The following is a 20,474-nucleotide window of genomic DNA, read 5'->3' as shown; positions in this document are numbered from 1 at the left end:
GCTACTTTTAAATAACAGTGATCAAATACTTCTAAAGATTTGTCATTAGGTATAAATTCATAGATATGGCCTATTCTCATGGGGATATTTTAACCCAGCCCCAGGGGGTTTCCATTCAATAATATCTGATTTGTATAAAGTTATGGGAATCCCTGAAGGCTCAGGGGGTGAAGAGTCCAGCCGCAGTGCAGGAGACACAGGAGACGCAGATTCAATCCCTGGGTTGGCAAGATCCCCTGCAGAAGATAACGGTGAACCACTCCAGTCTTCTTGCCTGGAAAATCCAGGGCACTGAGGAGCCTGGAGGGCTACAGTCCATAGGGTCACAAAGAGTCAGACACGACTGAGCAAGTAAGTACACGCACAGAAGGCATATAACGCTGTGCCTTGACAGTTTGTACTTGCCTCGTTAGAAACTCAGAGTTGTATGGGTTTGTTTTATTCTCCCAGGGTTCCCATAACAAATTACTGGGCACAAAAGCGTAGTCATACCATCCGTCCACATTCCTACTGAATTTAGAAATATGGGTGTAGAACCCAGTCATTCAAATCATCCTCCAGGCCCGTGGCTGTCCCCGCTCTGCCCTCACCCGTCCGGCCCGTCCGTCTGCAGGCGCCGCCGTGCCTGTATTGTTCTCTGCGGGCCACACCTGAACCCTGCTCATCCGTTCACTCAGGCTGTCCAAACAGAGGACAGAACAACAAGCTGGGTCAAGTCTGCACAGGACTCCAAGGACACAGCAGGGTGGAGGACGGTCCCTCCCGGGAGGAGCACCGTCCAGCAGGAAAGGCTCAGTGCGCTGGATGTCAACGCGCACATTTCCACCGACGTTCCCAGAGCTGTCTGATGGATTATTGACTCCTTCTCCTTCGACTGGAATTGCTTCTCTTACCATCCAGTTAGTTTCAATATATCATAAAGTTAGACGTTGATAAAATACAAGTGGTAATAGTACACCTTTACAGAATTGTTTTACAGGTTGGATAAACTGCGTTCATGATGTACCCCACGCAGGATGTAGCGCCTAAGAGCTCTCAACAGGGGTTTCGTGCCCAGTGTTCCCTGCAGCACTCTCTGCAATAGCCAGGACAGGGAAGCGGCCTAAACGCGCTGCAATGAACCTGTTTGCAGGAAAGAATGGAGACGCAGACGTAGACAAAGGACTTGTGGGCACAGCCAGGGAAGGAGAGGGCAGGATGAACCAAGAAAGTAGCCCTGACCTGTACACACTCCGTGTGTGAAAGAGAGAGCCGGTGAGACGCTGCTGCACAATACGGGGAGCTCAGCGTGGTGCTGAGCAGCCAAGCTTGTTGTGCGGCAGAAACCAACAGAACATTATAAAGCAATTATCGTCTAATTTTAACAAATGAAGGCTAAAAAGACCATGGTTTTCCTAGTGCAGTGGAGATCAGGTTCTGACTAATTTAAGTCATCACTATTGAGTGGAATGGTCGGTAGTAGAAAGAGGTGAAAGAGTCAGTCCATCTATGCTCCCTTCGTGGAAGCAGAAAGAAGAAAAAGCTCCAAATTTCTCCTAAAATCAGGTTTTTTTTAATATGCCCCAAATGGTGGATATATGTGTATGCTGACTCACTTTCCTGTACCTGAAACTAACGAAACATTGTAAATCAAGGATACTCCAATAAAAAACTTTTTAATTTAAAAAAATTTAAATAAATCTTGCCAAAAAAGGTAAAAATAGAATTACTCTTGTTTTAATTTAATTTGCATTCCTCTGATTAATTATAGATTAATCATCTGTTCAGACAGTCATTAGCATTTATATTTTTTTCTGTTAAATGCTTCTTTGTATCCATTATATTTTTAAACTTTGAGGTGTTTGTATTTTCTTATTAATTTATAGATGCTCAGCTGATGTTATACGTACATCTAAACTCCATCTACTCTTTCATTTCTGCCATTTGACCTTTTAATGTGATTATTTCTTTCAAAGCATAGCCATTTAAAATTTTTATTAAATCAAATCTACCTTTTTCTTTATGGCTTTTCTAGGAAATGTTTTTGGTTTTTTTTATTTGAAACTATTTTAAATTTGCCAAGGTTGCAAGGATGTTATAAACAATAACTACATAACCTTTATTCAGATTTACCATTCACTAACTTTTTGTCTAATTTGTTTCATAATTCATCTCTACCCTACCCCTGCTTCCCTCTCTCTCTCCCTCCCTCTCTCTCTCTCATATATATACACACACACACATAAATTCAGAAGTATTGGTACATAAGTTGCAAACATCATGCCGCTTCACCCCCAAATATTTAGTCATATATTCCCTAAGAAAAATGATGTTTTCTTACATAACCACAGTGTAATTATTGAAATCTGAAATTTTAACATTGATACAGTAGTCAATCCACAGTTCTTATTCCAGTCTCACTAGTTATCCAAAATGTCCTTCACAGCAACTCTCCCAGTTCAGGATCCAACCCCGGCTCACATGCTCCATTTAGCTCTCCTGTCTCTTCCATCTTATCTGAACCAGTTTCCCTGCCTTTCTTCACTTTCATGGAATTGACATTTTGAAGAGCACAGACTAATTATTTTGTAAAATGTCTGTCAGTTTAGTTCGTGGTGATTCAAGTTTCCTCGTGATTAAAGTTACGCGTTTTTAACAAGAATAATCCCTCTCGGGCACCATATCAGAAGCACATCACGTCCATTTACCCTCTGACCAGTGATTTTAACGTTGATCATTTGGTTGGGTGGTGTTCTCTAGATTTCTTCATTGTAAAGTCACCATGGTCCCTTTCTATGTTATAAAACAAGAGGGAGATGTTTTGAAACTATGGGACTTCCCCGGTGGTGCAGCAGTAAAGAATCTACCTGCCAATGCAGGAGACCCAAGACACGCATCATCGATCCCTGGGTCGGGAAGATCCCCTGGAGGAGGAAATAACAACCTACTCTAGTACTCTTCCCATGGACAGAGAAGCCTGTCGGGCTAGGACACATCCTCACCTGCCTTCATCAAACATTTTCACATTTCAGCATCATTAACGATCCACGCTTGAATCAATTATTACTATCACTGTTTCAATATAACGTTTTTCTAATCAGTATTCCTTCTATATCTGTAAGTTGGCTTTCTTGGAAGCCATTCTCAGAATCAGAAAAACATTTAAAAAAGAAAAAAGATTTAACCTAGCTTGTCTATATTCTGCCTTCAACATTTCATCTAAATTTCATTTAAGAAAAAGATTGTCGTTTCTGAGACTCTGGCTCCATGATGTGAATGAATCCTTGTTTTGCGGTTTCAGTTTCCAAACACGCTTCATCTCAGGCACTCGCCTTCCTCAGCCACCCAGTCATTACGCCAGAAGCCAGGCAAGTCCAAAATGCTACTGCAGCATCTCACCACTCCTGGAAAATCAACTCGAAAGACAGGTTCCACTGACTCAGGTACAGAAACACCACATCAGAATATGAATGAGCACAGATCACTGGGGACTTTGCTTGGCTGGGCTTCTCTGGGAGAAAAAGCAGAAGGCAAACTTGTGGACTTAAAGGTCTTTCATATTCCATTAGATTTAATCCTCAGAATATAATGATACAGTCAAAATCAGCAAAGCCTAGCTCTTCTGTGCTGGCTAATACCATGTTTTTTCATGAAAGTTCATGGAACAAGACAATTCTGTGAAAAGTAATGTGGAAAAAGCTGGCCTCTTAGAGTCACTGATGGTATAATAAGTGGGTAGGATACAGCATAAAAAATTCAGGGTCCTCTCACTTAAAATCCAGGCAAAGGTGGGATGATTTGAGAGAATAGCATTGAAACGTGTATATTACCACATGCGAAACAGATCGCCAGTCCAGGTTCGATGCATGAGGCAGGGTGCTCAGGGCTGGTGCACTGGGATGACCCTGAGGGATGGGGTGGGGAGGGAGGTGGGAGGGGGGTTCAGGATGGGGGACATGTGTACACCCATGGCTGATTCATGTCAACATATGGCAAAAACCACAACAATATTGTAAAGTAAATAGCTTCCAATTAAACTAATTAAATTTAGAAAATCCCTGCAGGCCTCATACATAGGTTTGCTTTTTTAATGGGTGTCTTCATTAAACACAGATATCAATTACTATTGTCTTTACATTGCTTTTGATGACACATAAAATCATGAGCTCCTATAACCAAGCAATTGAGAGGGAAGCAGAGTAGTCAGTCTGAAACTGCACTTAAAGGCTTATTTTTAAAATAAGCTTTTATAAGGAAATGCAAATAAATCAGAATCTTGGTATTTCTTCTGTTAGGTGTACAAGGGGAAGAGGCAAGGGAAACCTTTGTCATCGATGCTTAAATGTGCCTTAAAGGCATAAATGCACCAGTCTTAAAAAAAATTTAATTCAGTCATCACATTTAAAATTTTTCTAATTAAGATGTCTTAGCTAGAAAAATGCATGAAAAATTATATCAAATAAGCAGTAAAAGACTACTCTGAAATTCCTTCAAGGTCAATTTCAAAATCAGCTGGAAAGTGAAAAACTCATATAATAGGAAAAGCTGTGGTTCATTGGAGCTGAAGATATGGTCAGATCCACTCAAGGATCTAAAAGGGGGGTGGGAAAGTATTTTTGTCGAAGATACATATTAATGTGCTCAATAAATACACAACAGATTCAGTGGCTAAGGCGAGCTTGATGAAGCGTAATTGGGCCCTTTTATTGAATATGGTTCTTTTTTGACATACTGAGAGTGTGAGGGAAGACACATTAATTTGAAAGTACTGGTGAAGAATTTTTTAAGAAGGCAAGTGAATTTAGTGAGTACAGTGTCAAAATGTGCTCAGTTGCTAAGTCATCTCCAATTCTTTGCAACCCTATAGACTTAGCCCACCAGGCTCCTCTGTCCATGAGATTTTCCAGGCAAGAATACGGAAGTGCGTGGCCATTTCCTCCTCCAGGGCAGCTTCCCCACAAATTGACCGAAGCTGTTTGTCTCCAGCGTTGCAGGCAGGTTCTTTACCACTTTAGCCACCTGGGAAGATGTGTCAGTTTAAAATATCACACAGTAAAGCCAAAATGGAATTGAGTCCACAACAAGCAAAACTGGAAGCAACAGGCTACGTTAATGTAATTCGAAGCTCTGAGCACCATTCTCTGTGCACCCCAGCACCCCCGCACTTCACGCGTCTTCTCTGGAGCAAAATTGAAGATTTCAACCCATTCTCATTCAAGCACTCTTCTCTTTATCTAAGCCTATTGCATAGCCACCCACCCTCCAAATTTTTTTCAACAGGCCATGAAAGTTTAGACCTAGAAAAATATTAGGGAGGAAAAAAATTCAAACATGGATATTTCCCACAGACCTATGCAGATCCCTATGATTCTACTCTTGCAGATTATATTCCTTGGACCAAGGAAATCCAAGAGTTGGGAGAATGCTCTAAAAAAGGAGGTGGGAGGCTGTCCAAGTTACAAATGCACCATTATAGATGGAGTTATGCAAACTAATCTCTACCCCAGCTCTGGGCCAGCACTGAGGATCAGCGCCCTTTCATTATAGTCATGAGGCAATCTAGATTAACATGTTTTCAAAGGGATTAAAAACTATGTCTCTGTTTCATTATCTGTAAAATTAGGAGGTTGGACAAAATGAACTCTCAGTGCTGACATTCTGTAATTTCACCCTTGGTCTGAGGGATCGTGAGATGCCGTATTTATTCACATGAGAACTGAATAGGAGGGCAACTGGACTGACTGGTGGTCACACCAAAATGTCAAGGTTGAAAGACCTCACTGAATGCCACAGTCATGATTCAACCTTCTTACACACCCCAGCCACAAGGACTTAACTTCAGATTCATTCACTTCATAGACATACACTGAATGCTTACAATGGAACAAGAATTTATTTATAAGGAGTGTCTCTCACTCCCAAGGCCAACTTTTTTTTTTTTTAACCCCTGGTGCTAGTGATAAACAATCCACCTGCCAGTGCAGGAGGCTCAAGAGACACGGGTTCAGTCTCTGGGTTGGGAAGACCCCATGAAGGAGGAAGTGGTGAACCACTCCAGTATTCTTGCCTGGAGAATCCCATGGACAACGGAGCCTGGTGGGCTACAGACCACGGGGTTGCAAAAAGTCAGACATGACTGAGTGTCTGAGCACATGCTTTGCCCATAATAAGGCACTTAATAATTATCAAGCAAAATTTTAGACAAAGACCCAGACAATGAAAGCATGTAAACTAATCTATAACCATCTCTGGAAACCAAAGTCAACTTTCTCAGGCTAGGGGAGGTTTACGGACACACTGCACAAATATCCTGACTTCTGAAAAGCAAGAATGGTGGCGGGATTCGCTGTTCCTGCTGTTACGGCTGCTGTTCTTGTTCTTATTTTTCTAATCATCCTCATCTTCAAACATAACCCAGAAGCCAGGATTTGCACCGCCTGATTTGTAGACACACCCTTAGAGGAAACCCTTTAGCAAACTCTTCATACTGGGCTTCAAGAATCCTTTGCATCTACCTTGGAGACAATCCCTTTAATCTCAAACAACCCTGATTCTAGAATGAGCACAGGGAGGGGTGAAAGCCAAAACTGTCGAGCAGGCAAACTTCTTCCAAGGCTTTCAGCTCCACCTACAAAATCCCCACTGCTCTCAGGACACCCAGCCCAGGATTCCACTGGGTCGTGCCCATGTCCCTAATCAGCAATCTCTATCCCATACCCCCACATTCAGGCCCCAACCTCCCCATCATGCCCTTTAAAGTGGAACATGTGTCAACTAGCTGGTCTGAAAAGCTAGTGCCAAATGGAACTTTTCCCATATGCGACCTCTAGACATCCCTGGATTTGTACACATCAGTGAGGATTATCTTCAAACCGAGGAAAGGAAACATCAGGGCAGTGTGAACTTGTAAGGAAAAGATAGGAATGAGCAATCACTGAGTCTCCTGAGCTAACATAATTGAGTCCTATGTCTGTAGAGGGTGTCTTCCTCCAGAATGAGGTCTTCAGGGGCTTCCCTGGAGGTCCAGTGGTCAAGACGCCGCCTTCCAGGTCAGGGGGTGCAGGCTAACGCCTGGTAGGGGAGCAAGAGTCCACACGCCACTGACGAGGCCAAAACCAAGAAAACAAGCATGCTGTCTTCAGTCGGTGCCCAGGAGCATACAGGAGTAAAAGTGCGAGCTAGAGCCCCGTAAGCCTTGGGAAACAACTAACGGGTTTGTATTAATTACAAAGATTCTATTCTCAAGACCTTAGGGAAAACCTTTTAAATCAATGGGAATTATGTGATTCCATGGCAGCATTCCTGAATCACAGCAGTTTTGGAGGTTCCCAAACTGTGCCCCTAACAGTGTCCTGGGTGCCACAAATTTGAATCAAAATGCTCCTCAGCTACAATTAAGTACCATTTTCCCAGTTCAAGCAAATTAATACATATGATTATTATATTAAATTATTAATAATATGAATATATATGATAGTTTCCATTTAAATAATCTGCTAAACTTTTGGCATTTGTTGCAAAGGCCCTATATTAGAAACAGGTGAAATGGTATTTAATTTAGGAGAATGGAAAAAGCAGAAGTCATAGATATTTGTTGAATGATTGCTATCACCAGGCTCAAACTCAGAACTTCAGTTTATCTCATTTACACCTCGACAGAAGATTGGCGCCATTGTCTCGACACTGGGCTTCCTAGATGGTGCTGGTGGTAAAGAGTCCACCTGTCAGTGCAGAACACACAGGACACGCAGGTTCAGTCCCTGGGTCAGGAAGGTCCCCTGGAGAAGGAAGCGGCAACCCACTCCAGTATTCTTGCCTGGGAAATCCCATGGATGGAGGAGCCTGGAGGGCTAGAGTACACGGGGTTGCAAAAGAATTGGACACAACTCAGTGACTAAACAACAACATCTATTTTACAGATTAGGAAATGGAAACAGAGAGGTTAAGTGACTTGCCCAAGCTTACTAAACTCTAGATCATGTGATTCAAACCCATATCTTCCTTCTTCTGAAATCTGTGCTACCTTCAAAACTATATGCCTGTGTTTTACATCAAAAAAAAAAAAAATGCTGTTTGAGTTTAACAGTGAAAACTCTACCGTAGTCTATCCTTGAACCATTTCTAAACTACAGACCAAGACTGTAACTCTAGTAGTTTTTCCTCCCTCCTTGGGAAGTCTGCACAATTACTAACCCACAGTTTACTAGAATTTAAGAAAGGCTTTGGTGGTGATAGTGGTAAAGAACCCACCTGTCAACGTAGGAGACCTAAGAGACATGGGTTTGCTCCTCGGCTGGGAAGATCCCCTGGAGAAAGAAACGACAACCATTCCAGTATTCTGGCCTGGGAAATCCCATGGACAGAGGAGCCTGGCAGGCTAGGGCTACAGTCCATGGGGCCACGAAGAGTCAGACACGACTGAAGTGACTTAGCACAAACACACACAACAAAGGCTTGGATGCTGCAAGCTTAGCAAGTCCAGGATCGGTAAGGCAAGGGAAAATTAAAGCCCCACAGGAACAGTCAGCTATCTGTGTGCATGGATTTACTGTTATCAGCAAACATGGACTGAACTACCCCAAATGTTGGGGGTTTGCCCTTTGGGCTACGAAGTTTGTGATGAAAGATGGACGTCTAGAGTGCCTTGGAGGAACGCTACTGATTTTAAGGGATTATTGCTTTAATAACTCTCCCCTGTCACATGGTGTGTGCTTAAGTATGAACCCTATTTCTTGTAACAAAATAACGTGGAAGTGTCTTCTGGTACTGGGTAGGAGACCAGCAAATGTTTATTAAATATAATCTGAGCTTCTGAGATGTTCAGAGTCTACTGTTTCTGAAGGCTTTCTCAACTCACTCTTGACGTCTCTAACCCACTTAGAGATGCTGTTCTAATTATTGCGCTTCTGTGTACCTACTTCACTCAATTACACACTTGCAACCTAAGGGCCTGTGTCTATAAACGTGAAAAGTTACGCAGGCTGTGGGAGCCTGATAAGTACTTGCTGACTGATGTAACCTGATACCAGTCAGTCACTGAGGGCAAGTCTTTGAAGGTAAGACATTCGAAGGCAGCAGCATGATAGCAGTTTCTGGCTTTGGCAAACAGTGTTTTTGACCGATGTTTAGCAAGTTGAGTAGAGAAATATGACTCATCCTAAGATAAGAAAGAGCCAACTCACTGGAAAAGACCCTGATCCTGGGAAAGACTGAAGACAAAAGGAAAACGAGGTGGCGGAGGAAGAGCTGGTTAGACAGCATCACTGACTCAGCGGGCCTGAATTAGAGCGAATTCCGGGGGATAGTGGAGCACAGGCAAGCCCGGCGTGCTGCAGTCCATGAGGTCACGAAGGGTCAGACACGACTCAGTGACTGAGCCACCGCGGAGAAGAAATAGAGCCAACCCCGGAATCCAAGGGAGGGAGGGTCATGTTCTGCTTCACAGGCTGAGACGCGAGAGTCGGGCGGGTCGGGCTGCCTCTCCTGCCGAGCCCCTCAGAACAACCGCGGCACGTGTGCAGAGGAACAGACCAACCACAGCCTCGCCACGCCGCGAAACCGGGAGACGCCAAGCCTGGAGGGAGAGGTCTTCCAGCGGAGAGCAAAGACTGGGCCGAGGCATCGCCCACCCAGTCCTCAGCACCCGGTCGTGGCGTGGGAGCTGCCGCCTCGGGGCGCCAGAGAGCTCGCCGCCATGGACGGGGGTGACCTTCGACTCGGGGTGATGCGCTGGAGCGCTTCACGCCCAGGGCAGCCGCACCACCGGCTGACGGATGCTTGCGGCGCCCGGGACGCCTGCGCTGCGGTAACCATGGAGACAGGACGGGACTCCTCTGCAGACTTAGGTGCCTTTGCTGTTTTCTTTCTCTATAGGATGGTAAGCAGCAATGATTCCTTGGAGCAAGAAAGAATCTTGCAGGTTTTTAAGTTCTCATGGGAGGAAGTAACTGAAGAAGGGAAAAAAGTCATAAGCAAGATGATGAACAACAGAGGCCTTTAAGTAGAGTGAAGAAAAAAGGGTAAGCTGATTTTGTGCACCAAGTTGATGAGCAAGACGTAAGTTTCTGAATGATAGATTTAGCTCAGTTCAGTTCAGTCGCTCAGTTGTGTCCGACACTTTGCGACCCCATGAACTGCAGTACGCCAGGCCTTCCAGTCCACCACCACCTCCTGGAGTTTACCCAAATCCATGTCCATCAAGTCGGTGATGCCATCCAACCATCTCATCCTCTGTCGTCCCCTTCTCCTCCTGCCTTCAGTCTTTCCCAGCATCAGGATCTTTTCCAATGAGTCAGCTCTTCACATCAGGTGGCTAAAATATTGGAATGATAGATTGTTTTATTTTTAATTGCACACATGTGTTTCCACTGATTTGAGCTCCTCTTCCCCCTCCCCCGAAGCCACTTCTCCTTCTACACACCCACAGCCCTCTGTCAGCTTATGCACCATATCTTACCAGCTGCTTATGAAAGAATATTCCACTGTATGATTGCACACTGAAGTGCTGACATTTGGCTCAATAGAAATCTGTTAACATAATCAAAGTCAACACACCCAACACTGAATTCCAACTATTTCCTCCAAACCGGCTTTCCTCCACGTGTCTTATCTCATGGAACACCCTCACTATCTGTTCATTCTCTGAAGTTTAAAATCTTGGCGAGTCTGCCCGTCTCCACTTCGACCACCCCTCCCTCCCACTGGGCACCAGGAGGCTGCGCTTGGCCTGCAGACTCCTGCCCACCCCCGCCTTGTTCTCTGGCCTCCGGACACCATCCTGGTTTAACTGTTCTATCTCCCACTGAGTCCCCCTGCTTCAGTCCATCTCCCCCAGCTCTGCTTTTTCTCAGCACTTTCATCTTTAAATGCACCAGCTCACATCCCTGGCCATCTCCTGGAAGAGGGTGTGAGGGTAAGTCAGAGTAACATTGGGTATAGAATGAAATCCAGAGAAACTGAAAGTAAAGCAGCTGTGAAATCCCAGATAACTGTGCGGAAGGCAAGAGACGCGAGCACCCAGGCAGGATGGGCCTGGAGCTGTCTGTCTTCCAGCCTTCCTCAGCGTGCAGCAGCTCAAAAGTCACGGGAGGGGCCCGGGGCAGGTTCCACGCTCCGTCTCCCCATGCGCGCGCCTCATCGCCAGGGCTCCCTTTGGCCCAGCGTCTGGCAACCTGTAGGCCTTTCCCTTTGGCACAAAAGTGACTGCGAACAACGTTGTGTGAAGCTGAGCACCTTGTACGCAAGATGACCCAGACTGAACTCGCCATCTCCCCCTTCTAAGCGCTTTCCTTCTCGAGCGTGGCCTGGCTTTACTTGGTTTATTTTTGGCTGCCTGGGGTCTTCACTGCAGCCCAGGGCTCTCCCCTCCCCTGCTGTGCTGCACAGGCTCGGTAGGTGCAGCTTGTGGGCTGAGCGCCCCTAGTTCCCTAACCAGGGACCGAACCGAACCCGCGTCACCTGCATTGGAAGGCAAATTCTTAGCTACTGAACCACTGGGTCACCCAGGAAATCCCTAACACAGCATTGCCATCTTGCTACTGACGCACCAAGAAGCCTGAGCCGTTTTCCACTCTCATTCTTCTTTTTTGTCTTCACCCGAACTTCCTGTCAAGGTAGCTCCTCCTCAGATGTTCTCTCCCCTTGCCCCCGCCCCACCTCCCTGGTCATTCATTGACTCAGTTCATGTCCTCAGCCTTTCCCACCAGGAATCGTGCAGGAGCCTCCTGGCTGTGTCGCCTGCTGCTGCTCCTTCTCCCCTTTGCTACAGCGCCGTCTCGTGATTCTTCTCCGTGGAGGAGGTCAGCGCCGTCTCAGTGATTCTTCTCCGTCGAGGAGGTCCGCGCCGTCTTGTGATTCTTCTCCGTGGAGGAGGTCAGCGCCGTCTCAGTGATTCTTCTCCATCCAGGAGGTCCGCGCCGTCTCGTGATTCTTCTCCGTCCAGGAGGTCCGCGCCGTCTCGTGATTCTTCTCCGTCCAGGAGACCAGTGCCGTCTCGGTGATTCTTCTCCGTCCAGGAGGTCAGTGCCGTCTCGTGATTCTTCTCCGTCCAGGAGGTCAGTGCCGTCTCGGTGATTCTTCTCCGTCCAGGAGACCAGCGCCGTCTCGTGATTCTTCTCCGTACAGGAGGTGGCCGTACTCTACGCGTGCTCTGCTTAGTCCCTCAGTCGTGTCCAGCTCTTTGTGACCCGTGGACTGTGGCCCGCCAGGCTCTTCTCTCCATGGGGATTCTCCAGGCAAGAACACTGGAGTGGGTGGCCATGCCCTCCTTCAGGGGATCTTCCCAACCCAGGGATCACACCCAGGTCTCTCACATTGCAGGTGGATTCTTTACAGTCTGAGCCACCAGGGAAGCCTGATCATACTCTATCTCCTATTAAAAATCTCCACCATTTTCTCCCTCATTTATTGCATTGGTATCCAGAAAGACACATAAACGATCTTTGCAGTGTTCCTCTGACAGCGTGGAGTACTGGCCACCCGGAGGGCCCCCCGCTATGTGCTGCTTAACACACTGTTGTGCCCTCATGATGTAAACGTGATGGTCAAGAATAGCACTGTCGGCGACTTGCCTGGTGGTCCAGTGGCTGAGAATCTGTCATATAATGCAGGGGGATGGGACGTGGGTTCAATCCCTAATCAGGGAACTAAGATCTCACACGCCATGAGGCAACTAAGCCTGCACACCGCAACCGTGGAGTCCTCGAACTGCACCCAGAAAGCCCACCCGCCGCTGCTAGGGGGAAGTCTGCGGGCCGTGCAACCGTGGGGTCCTCGAACTGCACCCAGAAAGCCCACCCGCCGCTGCTAGGGGGAAGTCTGCGGGCCGCAGCCAAGGTCCCAAGGGCCACAACTCTGCAAGGTCAAAACAGTTCATTGACTAAAATATTCTCATTTAAAAAGGAACAGCACTGTCCAGCAGGATGGTCTGCAGTGAAGACAGTGCCCCCGTCTCTGCTGTTCACTGCGGCTGCCACTGCCTCCTTGCGGCTACTGATCTCTAGAAATGGGGCTGTTGTGACACAGAACCTGTATCTTTAATTTTACTTAATTTACTAACAACATATGGCTAGCAGCTATCATCAGGGACAATATGCTTTCAGAGTTAAAAAAAAAAAAAAACACCTGTGAGATGAAGTCTGAGCTTTAAAGGGTAAGAAAACTCAAAAATGGAAACTCGAATCCCTGGACTCCTGGAAGCCAGACCAATCACAGCTCAGTAGCGCCCCCTGGCGCTCAGAAAAGGAACATGCAAACACTGGAGAAGAAACGCCTCGTGTTCCTCTAGATCAGAGATTAGAAGCAACTGCGGTTTTACAATAAAATATCCCCAGATAAACAAAGAAATAAGCCACCCTGAAAGAGGATTTAGAACCCAAGGTTTTCAGCTATTGGAATCACTGTACACACAATGTAACACAGCCGTATGTAAAGTGTCTTTAGGAAAAGTATGTGATCAGGCATATTTGAAAAGGAACCAAACAGAAATTTTAGAGATGAAATATTTAACTATTCAAGTAAAAACCTGAATAGAGGGTTAAACAAGTTAGACACAGCTGAAGAAAACATTAATGGATAAAAGATCAATATACAGGATAACCCAGAATGAAGTGTAAAGATGTAAGGAGGTGGAAAATATTGCTAAAAAGATTAATATGTGTGGAAAATAGGATAAAACAAAGATGTGTATTTTGAGTCCCAGAAGCAGAAAATGGAGAGGCTAATTTAAAGAGACGGTGGCTGAGAACTTACCAGAACTGATGAAATAACGTGAATCCACAGATTCTGAAAGCACAGTCTTATCAGCAGAAACAGACCCAAGCAAAACGATAACATAGACGGCTTTCTTCTCTGTCCTACCAGTTCTTGGAAGTGTCTGTCTCATTTTCAAGCGTCTTCTACAGGGCGTCCAGGTGCCCAGCTGCCCCACACTGCCCCCAGTCTATTCAAGCTCATTACACACACTCTCGCCCAAACCAGCACTTTCAAGATATCAAAGATCACAATTAAAACGATCAGATAAACCAGTCAGGGCTTGTATATTTTCAGAGTTAATGAGTTGCCTCTCCCAATTAGACGACGCTTTAGGATTCCATTACTGATGTCCCTTGAGGAGCGGCACAACTACTGGAAATCAGGCGCAGCGCCAGGAGGAGCCGGGAAAGGAAAGAGGCCCTCAGTGTGAGAGGCCGCCCTAAGGGTGACTCCGGGGCCGGCACGCGGCCGGCGCGCCCGCGCCTACCCTCAGCGCCCGGTGCCCCGGGTCCGCCGTCATCAGAAAGAACAGACTTCACGCGTGTTATCAAACTGAGGAGGGTGGAAATCCACGTTGGATGACATCCCCCGGAGCACCCGCAGCCCTGTGAGCAGCGTATACAACCAGCATCGAAGACGAGCAACATACAGCGCTCTTCTGGCTACAGTCACTGGCTCAGCGGTGAATTCGGCCGCTGAGCAAACACTTACTGAGCGCGCCCTCTGCATCAGGCACTGCTGTGCACAGAGGGATTCTGCGCAAATCAAAATGGACGAGAGGCTGACCTCGTGGCTCTTACAGAGGGGTGAGGAGGAGAGACTGCAAATAAACGGAACAGTTCCATACACGTTTCCTCAAGTATCCCTCTACAAGAATGTGTGTGCGTGCGTGTGCGTGTGTGCGTGTGTGCGTGTGTGTGTGTGTGTGTGTGTGTGTGTGCGCGCGCGCATGCGTGCTCAGTGACTTCAGTCGTGTCCCACTCTTTGCAACCCCATGGACTGTAGACCGCCAGGCTCCTCTGTCCAGGGGACTCCAGGCAAGAACCCTGGAGTGAGTTGCCAGACCCTCCTGCAGGGGGTCTCCCCCACCCGAGGATCGAGCCCACGTCTCCCGCGTTTCCTGCCTTGGCGGGCGGATTCTTGGCCGCTGAGCCGCCAGGGACGCCCGTGTGTGTGTGCTTAGCCGCTCAGTCGTGTCCGACTCCGTGCCATTATGGACTGTAGCCGGCCAGGCTCCTCTGCCCATGGGATTCTCCAGACAAAATACGAGAGGGGGTTGTCCTTTTCTACTATATCGGACTTCCCAGGTGGCGCTCGTGATGAAGAACGCACCTACCAGTTCAGGAGATGCAAGAGACGCGGGTTCGATCCCTGGGTCGGGAAGACCCCCCTGGAGGAGGGCACAGCAAGCCCACTCCAGGATTCTTGCCTGGAGAATCCCAGGGACAGAGGAGCCTGGCGGGCCACCGCCCGCTGGGCCACCAAGAGTTGGCTTACACATCTGTATATGTATGACTGGATGGAGGAAAAGGAAACTAGCAGGCCATTTAAGGATCTGCTTCTGTTTTTCAAAGAAGAGACATGGAGTTTGAGTCGGGACGGTGGCAGCGGGGAAGCAGGTGGGCTTGAGACACAGGGCGCAGTGAGCGGCTGTGTGGAATGCAGGCCCGGGGCTGCTGCGGAGCGTTGCGCGGGCCCAGTTTGCGCCTCTGGGCGGGCGGTGGGGCCCTACACTAGGGAAAGGACAGGCGAGGTGCGCTCCGCGCGGGCCCCTAGCTCCGTGTGCCTGTGTCGCGCGCGGGTCTTCACAGAGCCGCCGCGTCGCCTGCGGCTGGGGCGCCGCGGGAAGGCCAGGCAGCTCAGGATCCAACCGCGGCCCCAGAATACAACTCTGAGAACTGTCCGCACGGAAGCGGCGGGCGGCGGAGGCTGCAGACTTTGTGTCCCGCAGGCAAGGGGAAGCAGGGCCTTCAGGAACGCCCCCGGAGCGGCCGAGCCGGAGGCCCGAGGCGCCGCCGGAGTGGGGGTGTCTTTAAGAACAGCTGCTGAGAGTGGGATCCCGGCCTGAGACCGCGAGCAGCGACGTGGCGGCGAGACCTTCAGCGCCGCCTGGCGGCCGGTAAGAGGAACCGACGCTAGAAGACCCGCTTCCTTGGCGTCAGCAGGCTGCGGCCGAGCAAGAGCTGCGGCTTCGATCTCTGGGTGGGGGTGTCTCCTGGAGGAGGGCGTGGCACCCCACCCCAGCCTCTTGCTGGAGAATCCATGGACGGAGGAGCTGGAGGGCTACAGCCCATGGGGTCGCAGAGTGGGACAGGACTGAGCAAGCAGATAGAGGTGAATAAGGTCACCTACTTTTTCTGCTTTTGAACTGTGGTGTTGCAGAAGACTCTTGAGCGCCCCTTGGACTGCAAGGAGATCCAACCAGTCCATTCTAAAGGAGATCAGCCCTGGGTGTTCATTGGAAGAACTGATGCTAAAGCTGAAACTCCAGTACTTTGGCCACCTCATGCGAAGAGTTGACTCATTGGAAAAGACTCTGATGCTGGGAGGGATTGGGGGCAGGAGGAGAAGGGGACAACAGAGGATGAGATGGCTGGATGGCATCACCAACTCGATGGACATGAGTTTGAGTGAACTCCAGGAGTTGGTGATGGACAAGGAGGCCTGGCGTGCTGCGATTCATGGGGTCGCAAAGAGTCGGACACGACTGAGCAACTGAACTGAACTGAACTCTTTCTGCAGCAGGACCTGGGTCAGGAATAATCATTTACTATCAGTGGAAGACTTCGATCCCCTCCCTTGAAAGCCCTAACAAACCGGAGAAGCCCCTGCTGTCCTGGGGAGGATGCAATGGGGACAGGAGCCACGGAACCTGGAACCGCCGGTCTTCCGAATCCTCCCCGGACCGGGGTGCGGCTGAGGGCAAGAATGTTGTAGAAGCAGTTTCAGGTCTAAGAGCTAAAACTAAAAAAAGAGAAGCTTTTCAAATCCGATGTTAATAGCAAATGGCATACAGTTGACCAAATATGACCCCTGAGGGAAAAGCTCAGAATTTTCAAAAAATGTATTAGCTAACCAGGAATGCTCAAAAAGTAAACATTCCTAGAAGACTTGCTTATTATGTAAATATTTAGCTAAGGTTTCTCTTTATCTACATTCATTTGTCTTATATTTAACATAATATTTCATTTTAATGTAAACAGAAGGCATTTGTTAAAAATTTCCACTGAAATATAGTTGATTTACAATGTTGGGTTGGTTTCAGGGGTGCAGCGAAGTGATTCAGATGTGTATAAATATGCTATGTATTTTCTTTCTTCGTGTATATATTCTTTTTCAAAGTCTTTCCCCTTATAGGTCATCAGGAGGTACTGAGCCCAGTTTTCTGTGCTTTTCCGGTTGGTCATGCATTTCACACCTGGTAGCGTGTGGGTGTTCATCCCCCTCCTCAGTCACCCCCCACCACTTCCCCTTTGGTGCCCATGGTTGTTCTCTGTGTCTGTGAGTCTGTTTTTTAAGACTATTTGTACCATTTTTTAAGATTCCACATATAAGAAATATCATGTAATGTGTGAATGCTCAGCCACCTAGTCGTGTCTGACTCTTTGAGACTCTGGACTGTTGCCCACCAGGCTCCTCTGTCCATGGAATTTTTGAGGCAAAAACGCTGAAGCAAGTTGTCATTTCCTTCTCCAGGGGATCTTCCCAACCCAGGGATCAAACCCACGTCTCCTGCACTGGCAGGTGGATTCTTTACCACTGAGCCACCTGGCCATATCGTATAATACCAAGTGAAAAATGTTTAATAACCAAATGCACAGAAATTATGAACACAGGCTCTGAAATCAGAGTGCTGAGGTTTAGATTCTAACAGCACAACTCACTAGCCTTCTGTGCTCCACAGGTGTCCCGGTGTCTCCGATCCTCTGCTCCTTGAACCTTGAATGAATCCTCACAGGATTGTTGTGGAAGCGGAATTATAATACATGTCATGTCTAGCACAGTGCCTGGCTCATAATTACTCCAAGAATGACAGTGGAGTTGATAAGAGTCACAGTTGGGAAAAATAATCACTAACAGTAATGATGTGATAACAATAGTAGTAAAGATGGAGAAGCACCGGTAGAACGCACTGGAAAACCATCTGGCAGCGCCCCCTGAAGCTGAGCCCTGAACAGTCTATGGCTCAGTGATTTCATCCCCAGGGATGCATGTGTGTAAACATGCATGCAAATTTTTTTTAATTTTTCGGCTGTGCAGGCTGTTAGCTCTCCAACCAGGAATCGAACCCACGGCCCTAGCAGTACACCTGTGGAGCTGGAACCGCGGAACTGCCAGGAAGTCCCTGTGGGTGCTCTGCTCTTCTGCACAGCCATCACCAGGCAGCTCTGCGGCACTGCGGGCGCCGGGTGCAACTCTCCCTGGCAACAGTCAATCCCAAAGGAGACACGCTGCGTTCCCTGAACACTTACTTGGCTTGAAGGAGCACTGACCTCTCCCCTCCTCTAAATGACCCTGAAACTTGTTTCAAGGCCATCCCCCACTTCCCTTCTCACAGTCTAGAGAAGATGGATAATGAGCCAAGAGTGCCACACCCAGAAATCCTGCCCAAATGGCCTTTTCCTTTTGAGAACGCGGGGCGTTTGTCCATTCTTGCACTCAGCTTTTATTGCAAGAGGAGACATGTTCTATTTGAGCACTCTGCAGGGACAGGAAAAGGGCTGTGTTGAATATTAGGTTCAGAGACATGGTAATTGATTTAAAACAATGTGCATGACACTGGGGATGGGAAGAGTACTCAATAAGAAAACATTTTAGGCATACACAGCTTACTTGATAAAATTACATTTTGAGGCAGAGCCCAAGGTGGAAAAGGCTGGAGGGAAGTTCCATAGCCTCCTACAAGGCCCCTGGTTTCATTAAACACTTTTATGGAGTTGGAAGTTAATCAACCATTTCCCCGGTCCTTTCCTCCCAGGATGATAGGGGATAGAAGCAGGAAGCAAGAGCTGGTGTGCAGGAAGGAAGGAAGATCAGAAATAGGGGCAGTCATTATTCCTATTTCTGTTTATTCTACATCAATCCTCCCCGCAAAAAAACATTTTGTCAGTGGTTGGCTTGGTTCTATTTCAAAATAGAAAATCCAGCTTTCATGGAAAAAAGCAAGTCTTGTAATTCAATAATATTTTATTTTCAACAGCATAAAAGGAATTCAATACTGAGCCTTCAGAGCAAGAAGAAAGTTGAACCTATTTACAAGGAAGCCGGCGGGGGTTTGGAGGGGTGGGGAAGGAGTTCTGCCATCCTTCCAAATTCAAACCTCCCAGCCACCCTCTTTCTGCAGTGAATTAACACTTGAACTTGTGACACAGGTAACTTCTCAGAAACATCTTTGAAAACATGCTACTGTTACGCGTTACCGACTAGCTATCCACAGTAACTGAACCCGTAGACGCTGAGAAACATATGCACTGAGGCAGCAGGAGCGTTTTCAGTTGCCCGCCCAACAGCATTAAGCTCCTCCCCCCGTCCCACTAAATCACAGCAAGGACGCAAGCCCCTGCAACACCCTAGCATTCGTCTACTGCCTACTGTGAGAGTCCGGATGCATTTAAGTCCCTGGTGGTCAGACATCCACAAGCTTGAGTCGGTTAGAGTTTCCTGCCAGTGGTCTCTCGCCAACCCAGCAACAGGTGGGCATTCTATCAAAAGTGAAATAGATTTTTTTTAGGTTAGGCTTAAATTATTTATTCTGCAGCAATCTGTTAAATCTTTTTCGTTGCTGTTGTTGTTGACCTTCATTGAGATATACTTGACATAAAACATTGTACCAGTTTAAGGTGGACAATGTAATGATTGAATATTTGTAATATATTACGAAATGACCACCACAATAAAGTGAGTTAACACATCGATTGCCTCACCCACTTACAGCTTTGCATGAGTGTGGTGAGAACTCTTAAGATCTGCTGTCTTAGCAACTTTCAAATATAGGATATGGTATTGTCAACTGGTGGATACCAAGGGGGGAAGGGGTGGGGTGGGAGGAATTAGGAGATTAGAACTGTCACATATACACTGTTGATAATATGTACGAGACAGACAAGTGATGGGCATGCTGCATGGCACCAAGAACTCTGCTTAACCCGCTGTGCTGCCCTAAGGCGGATTTTTATTGAGACCTGAACTTCCCACTGAGGTGCTGCCCCTTGGTTACCGCAGGTCCAACTCTCCAAAAGTCCAAAAAGTTCTGAAAACAAAGTCCTTTCGTAAGCAGGAGACATGCCCATTTGGCAGCAAAACCTGACATTTGGGGCTCCCCAGTGTCTTTGTTTGCTTTGTGCCAATATTCTACATTTTATGGCAGAAATATTAAGGTGTTGATTTTATAGGGTGATGTTCCAGTTTCTGTCAGTGGAACCCCATAACATACAGTATATGCGACATATTATCTTTCTAAAATCCCCCCAAAGCCAGACTTTGAAGGAAATATTGGTCCCTTATGTTCAGCGTAAGGAGCTGTGGATGTACTGCCCCCAAGTCTCATTCATGCCAGGAAAGCTTTGCAGCGCCCATGTCCCAGAGAAAAGAGGACGTTTGGTACATACTGCATCCCAGAGAGGGAAGGCTAAGCTTTGGTAATAAAAATTCTTTAGATCCTCCCTAGAGGAATTTTCTTTGAGAAAGACTGTGTTCCTGCCAATAACCCTGGATTGTCTGACAAATAATGAACACGAAGTTTT

This window comes from Budorcas taxicolor, chromosome 22 (assembly GCF_023091745.1).
Source record: "Budorcas taxicolor isolate Tak-1 chromosome 22, Takin1.1, whole genome shotgun sequence".
Taxonomy (NCBI): domain Eukaryota; kingdom Metazoa; phylum Chordata; class Mammalia; order Artiodactyla; family Bovidae; genus Budorcas; species Budorcas taxicolor.
This window is presented reverse-complemented; position numbering follows the sequence as displayed.